Source organism: Rhineura floridana, chromosome 1, assembly GCF_030035675.1.
Source record: "Rhineura floridana isolate rRhiFlo1 chromosome 1, rRhiFlo1.hap2, whole genome shotgun sequence".
NCBI lineage: Eukaryota > Metazoa > Chordata > Lepidosauria > Squamata > Rhineuridae > Rhineura > Rhineura floridana.
This window is the reverse complement of record NC_084480.1, coordinates 59,696,579-59,702,813: the sequence shown is the minus strand read 5'-3', so window position 1 is coordinate 59,702,813 and position 6,235 is coordinate 59,696,579. Positions and strand designations below refer to the sequence as shown.

Sequence of the window (6,235 nt, the reverse complement as noted above, 5' to 3'; positions counted from 1 at the left end):
ATATCACATTACACACATCTTTAGATGATTTATTCTAGAAGTCATCTCTTGAATGCACAATGTTATGCCAAGTCTGGTCTATGCGTAGATCCAAGTCTTCAAGGGACTTCAGAGTGCTCACATGGACATGGAGCCATGAAGAAGGGTGGTCTTTCAGTATATTTATTTATTTATTTATATTTATTACATTTATATTCTACCTTTCCTCCAAGGTGCTCAAGGAGGTATACACGGTTCTCCTCCTCTCCATTTTATCCTCACATCAACCCTGTGAGTGTAGGTTAGGATGAGATACAGTGACTAGCCCAAGGAAAGCTCTGTACGCTTCTTCATTGTGCACATTAATTTCCTGGCATTCTCTCTTACTTGAAGCTGTGCATTTCCACTGGAATCCCCACCTGGGAATCAGAGAACTGGGGCATTGATTTCAGATCATGTGAATATAGATGTGCTGAATATAGGAACAACTACCAATGGCACTTTATGGAAGCATCAAGTAGATCAGTAGAAGGCAGTAGGTATACATATCTCCAAAGAAGTAGACCAAGAGCAGGTATATATTGGTTGTAACACATGAATGAATTATCATAGTATATATGTCAAGGATTCCCAAACGGTGGTCCATGGACCAGCAGTGGTCCACAAGCTTCATTCAGATGGTCCATAGCATGTCTGCATTAAACATTCACATTGATTTTAATTATATTTTATTGCATCTTTTATTTTATTGCAATACAGTGTGAATTCTATGGAATGCATATTGTAATACAATAAAATACAATATAAGAAAGAAAAGAAACAATAAAAATACAATTAAAAATCATACAGCAGACAGCACTGCGATTACAATTTCTGGAACAGGCAGAAAAATCATTAAGTGGTCAGCAATTTTTGAGTTGTCCGTGGGGAAAAAGGTTTGGGAACCACTGATATAAGTGAACTCACAGGAAAAAGACAAACTCATAGAACAATAATTCACAAACCATAGGTAAGAAACATAGGAAGCTGCCTTATACTGAGTCAGACCATGGGTCCTTCTATCCCAGTATTGCGGCACTGACTGGCAGTGGCTCTCCAGGGTTTCAGGCAGGGAGTCTTTCCCAGTCCTACCTGGAGATGCCAGGGATTGAACCCGAGACCTTGTGCCTGCAAAGCAGATGCTCTACCACCGCGAAAAAGACTTCTGAATTATCTTTCTTTCTGACCAAAACCAACAAAAAGGCTGGTGGCACCTTAAAGACTAATAGATTTACTATGGCATAAGCTTTTGTGAACTAACATCCACATCGTAAGGTGATCCTCATCTGGTAAGAAGTAAGCAGTGAGGTCAAATGGCAATGCAAGACAAGAAATGTAGGCTATAGCAACTCTGTGTAAAGTTTAAAACAAAGAAAAGCATCAATTCACAACAGCAGTAATTGGTGATAACTAGAGATGGACAAAAGTTGCGACCTTGTCTCAATCTTAAATTAAGTTCACCATATTTCCATACCAGTTTGTGATCTTTTATTCTTAATATTGGAAATGTATTGTTTACTAAACATAAAGCAATCGAAGCACAAACAAGACCAAAAGTGTTCTATAAAGGATACAGACACAAAAACACATTGATCAGATTACTAGGTGAACGAGGACACAGGGTCAAGTCTCTATCAAGCCCCATATGGATAACAAGCCATGAGCTATTAGTTCATGATTTTTTTTAAAAAGTCCTCAAAAGATGTGCCAGCATTTTGGTATGCATTTCTCTTTATCCACATTTTATATGCAATTTTGCCCGATATAATGTGTTTTGTAGTTATTTTCACTAATATATGCATGCTGTACCTTTACTCAATATATGTATTGCAAAATTCAGAAAACTGTTAATTTTGAAGTATGGCTGTATTTTGGTTCACATATTGTTTCAGGAAGTGCAAATTATGGAGGTTCACACAAAAATATGAACCAAGCCAAATGTCTTCCCCATCCCTAGTGAGAACTCAATCATCCTAACAGGGCTCAATTAATTAATACCAGAGCTTGGAAGATTACTTTTAAAAGTAGTAAATTACAGTTACAATTACAATTGCTCTGAAAGTAACTGATTACTTTACTTTTTCTCAAAAGTAATCACTACAATTACATTTCAATTACTTCTTCTAAAAAAACGCCTACAAGGTGCTGGCCTTGGCTGCTGCACATCTAAGTAGCCTAAAACAACATTAAAAATAAACACACACATACAGAGGTAGTAGAATAATTCTTTTTATCCATAAGATAGCAATGGTGGTCTCTCCGCTGGTAAGGGAGGTGGGGAGGGAGGCAGAGGCCACTACTCAGATCTTTGCACGTCAAACCAAGTGCAACCCCCCCCACTCAGCCAGCAAGCATAATCTCTCTCACTTAACCACCTCCCGGATCCTGCCCTGCCATCAACTCAGGGACACTCACCCAAGCAAACAGTATTCACTCACTCACTCACTCACACACTCACACACTCACACACACACACACACACACACACACACACACACACACACACACACACACACACACACACACACACACACACACACACACACACACACACACACAGAGTCATCTTTCACCTCCACAGTTCTTCATCTCCATTCTGCTGCTGCCTCCTTCTCCTCCTTCATCCATGTTCTTGCCCTCCGGCTCCTTTTTCCCTCCACTCCATTCTTCACCACCACCATCCATTTTTCAAATAACAATTGTTTTCTCCACTCCACCCCCATCTTGCTCTCCACCTGAGGGAAGAGCAATGCTGCACAGGAGCCCAGTTTGAGGCACATGATTTTCATCCACAAATCAGAGGAGCAGAAGACTTCCCCTGCTTCCCCCTCCAAAGTAATGTCCAAAAGTAATGCTGGAAACATTACAATTACTCCCGAAAAGTAATAAAATTACTCCTAGTTCTATTACAATCAAAATGTGAAGGAATTACCCACTCGTTCCTCAAAAAAGTAATGAATTACAAGTAATTCGTTCCTTGTAACGAATTACTTCCAAGCTATTCTAATTCAGCAGCTTCACGATGGAGTCCCTCTTAAAAATTCCTTTCTGGGGAAATGGAAAATTTCTGCTGCTTAGCAGCTTTAGGTATTAACTTGGAAATACAGTGGAAGAGTCCTGAACTCCCTTGATGAGCTGAAATAACAGGTTAAGGAAACAGTTCAGTTTCATGTTGCCTTCCCCCAAATATACAATTGACCGCTATATGATCTAAGGAGAGCGTTTGGTTCCTTAACAATAACAGCTTCAGTATCTTCAGCTACAATAACCACTGTTAAGGAAATAGTGGGTGTTACTCCATTGGTAATCATGCTCAGACAAGGCCCACAGAAATTGTCAGAATTTCTCTATTGAGATGTGTAGCAAAGTTGCATAGCACTGCGGAACAGAGAGTATTGAGCGAGCTGTGTGTGTGTGTTTGAATCTTTGCTAAGATTCTACCTTCCCTGCAAATTAGTCAGACAGAGACTTTATGCTTTAAAATAAGAAACAACTACTTTATTCTGGAAGTACATGCTTGATAGGAAAGAGTTCTATATCTAGCTTAACTGGCTATGCTGGAGCAACGAGCACTGGTCTCAGTACTCGCCCCCATCCTGGTTGAGAAGAGAGACAAAGAGAAAGATGCCTGCTCCCCTCTCAAGAGAAAGAGAACACAGAGAGAGGTGGGAAGGAACTGGGATTAAACATCCTGTTGCTTATCAGTCTAGCAGGAAGGGGAGAGATGGCAGAGGATCAAAGGGATAGGTATAGCCTCAACCAGCAAGAGGTCTAGCTCTCTAGCTACCTTTATTAACCCATGCAGCCTCAACCCACCAAGTTGGAGTTGAACCTCATACATCCCAACAGAAATCAATAGATTTAAGCTATGTAAGTTCATTGATTTCAGTGGGCCTACTCTCAGTATGACTAACACTGGCTATCACCACTGTCCTTCACTAAAGTAAACTCTGATTACATAAGCAATCAGATCTTGAGTACTAGACAGAAACTTTAGCGGAGCATCGTGTAAGCCAAAAAAAGATAAGTTTGACAATTCTGGATTTAGATCAGAATTGTAGGTCAAGAGGCCACAAAGCCTTTAGTATCAAAATATAATGTGTCAAAGCAACATGAATCCTGTGTTGTCTTCTGCTGTTTATGTAGAAACTCATCAAGTTAAGTTAATGGTAGAACAAACTTTATTGTTTGCCAGGCCTGGCACCCTGCAGAGAGTAGTAGTTACCTCCTCTGGTCAGAACACACCTCTGAGTCAGCTCCCCAGGTCTCCTGGGCCATAACTGTTTCTCTTAAAGGAGCAACATGCCATATATTTAGTTGATAATGCATACATTACAAATCTAGCCCAACTATTCATAAAACGTATTGTTGAATTTTGCTTGTTTTCATGGTACTTTGAACACTTTATTTTTTATTGTGTTTATTTTTTACTACACATTTATAGCCTACATCCATCATAGTAGTCAGGGTGGGGTATAATGCAAATTACAAATTAGGATTGTCAGATCTCTGGATTTCACCTGGAGACTCTGTTTTTTTGGGGTCCTCCCTGGGTCTCCAGGTGAGTCACCCCAATCTCCAGTTTTCCAGTCAGCTGTGCATGTGTCATCACCTGCTACCACCCAGTTATTCCTTTGTAGCCACTTCTCTATTTGTTCCACACCTGATATCATATATGACATCATGTGTGAGCAGGTGGGTGTGGTTTGAGGAAAATGGTCTTGAGGGCTAAATTGGGACTCATGCTGGGCTTAAGTTGGCTAGCAGGCTGGAGGGTCTTACTTCTAGTTAACATATATGAGTTTGGACTATGGGAGTAAGATTCATGGAACTCAATAGGAGTGAGAAGACATGTATAGGATTGTGCAGTTAGTTTGGGCTGTCATGCAGATTAATTGCAACTTCTATTCTTATATTTTGTTGTTGTTATATGCCTTCAAGTCAATTATGACTTATGGTGACCCTTTGAATCCTTTGGATATATTCATAGGGTTTTCATGGTAAGAGGTATTCAGAGGTGGTTTATCATTGCCTTCCTCTAGGCCTACAGCACCCAGTATTCCCAGGTGGTCTCCCATCCAAGTACTAACCAGGCCTGACCCTGCTTAGCTTCCAAGATCAGATGAGATTGGCCGTGTTCTTAGATAGTATCAAAATAAATGACCTATAATGTGAGAGAGGGGATGCAATATGCTCTGTATAAATGGCAGAAATTAAGTATAAGAAGTAGCCAACTTACCTGCAATTGCACATCCTGCAACTAAGAGACAACTGTCATGTTGTAAGAAGTTAAAATACTCAGGGAATTATTAAAGATATCCAGTCTTATATTGACAGACAATATGGATAATTAACTTTTAGTGACTTTAACTTGCTACATTTTGCAGCAGGCGTAGCACGTGAAATGCACAATGACAGAAACATAAATCCAGCATCTGTTTAAAGATTAATTACATGTAACTAAAAATGTCAATACTAATGCTTTGACATTGCTTCTCTGTTTAAACTTTATTGGCCTGAAAATCATTTAAACATTGTATTTCATTACCATTAACTTACTCGTCTTGTATAGCGTATCTCAGAGGACTCCACTAAAAACACTGTCTGTAAAAGTAGAAGCATTGCATGCATGTCAATACAACTGACAGAAGAACAAAACTAATGAAAACTGAATTGACTTGCTGGTCAAGAATACTTAAGTTAGAACACCTGTTGTTGAATCTTGTTTTAAAGGATCTAGAATCAGGAAGCGTTCTCATAGAATTATAGCAGGGTTGGGGAGGTAATGGCCCTCTAAATGTTGCTGGACCATCTCTAATCATTGGCCATGCTGGCTGGCACTGATGGAGTTCAACAACAGCTGGGGGGGTTACAGGTGCCCCATCCCTGGATTAAAGTTTTCACTTAAATGATGTGGGTTCAGCACTCCTCTATATCTCCCTGAGTTCTGAGCTTAACTTGCTGGCAGTTGGCAGTTCTTCCATTTGTTTGACACCTTCATGGATTTGACTTCATTTTTTATGAGAGCCTGATCAAAGTCCTAAGCAAGCTCAGTTTTTCATTAAATGTGTCATATGATCTTAAGCTATTCTTACAATTACCAAGATGGCTATTTTATTTTCAGAAAGTTAATTAAAATAGCATTAGAGTGAGAGTCTCTGTAGTCCTTGGGAAAATATTGCTTTAGTCCAGGGGTTCTTCAGCTGTGGTCCCAGGG

General features: G+C 39.7%; 1 pseudogene; it reads right to left on the bottom strand.

Moving 5' to 3' along the window:
• Positions 1 to 5,059: 5,059 nt before the first annotated feature.
• Positions 5,060 to 5,179, bottom strand: LOC133375918 (5S ribosomal RNA; annotated as a pseudogene).
• Positions 5,180 to 6,235: the final 1,056 nt, after the last annotated feature.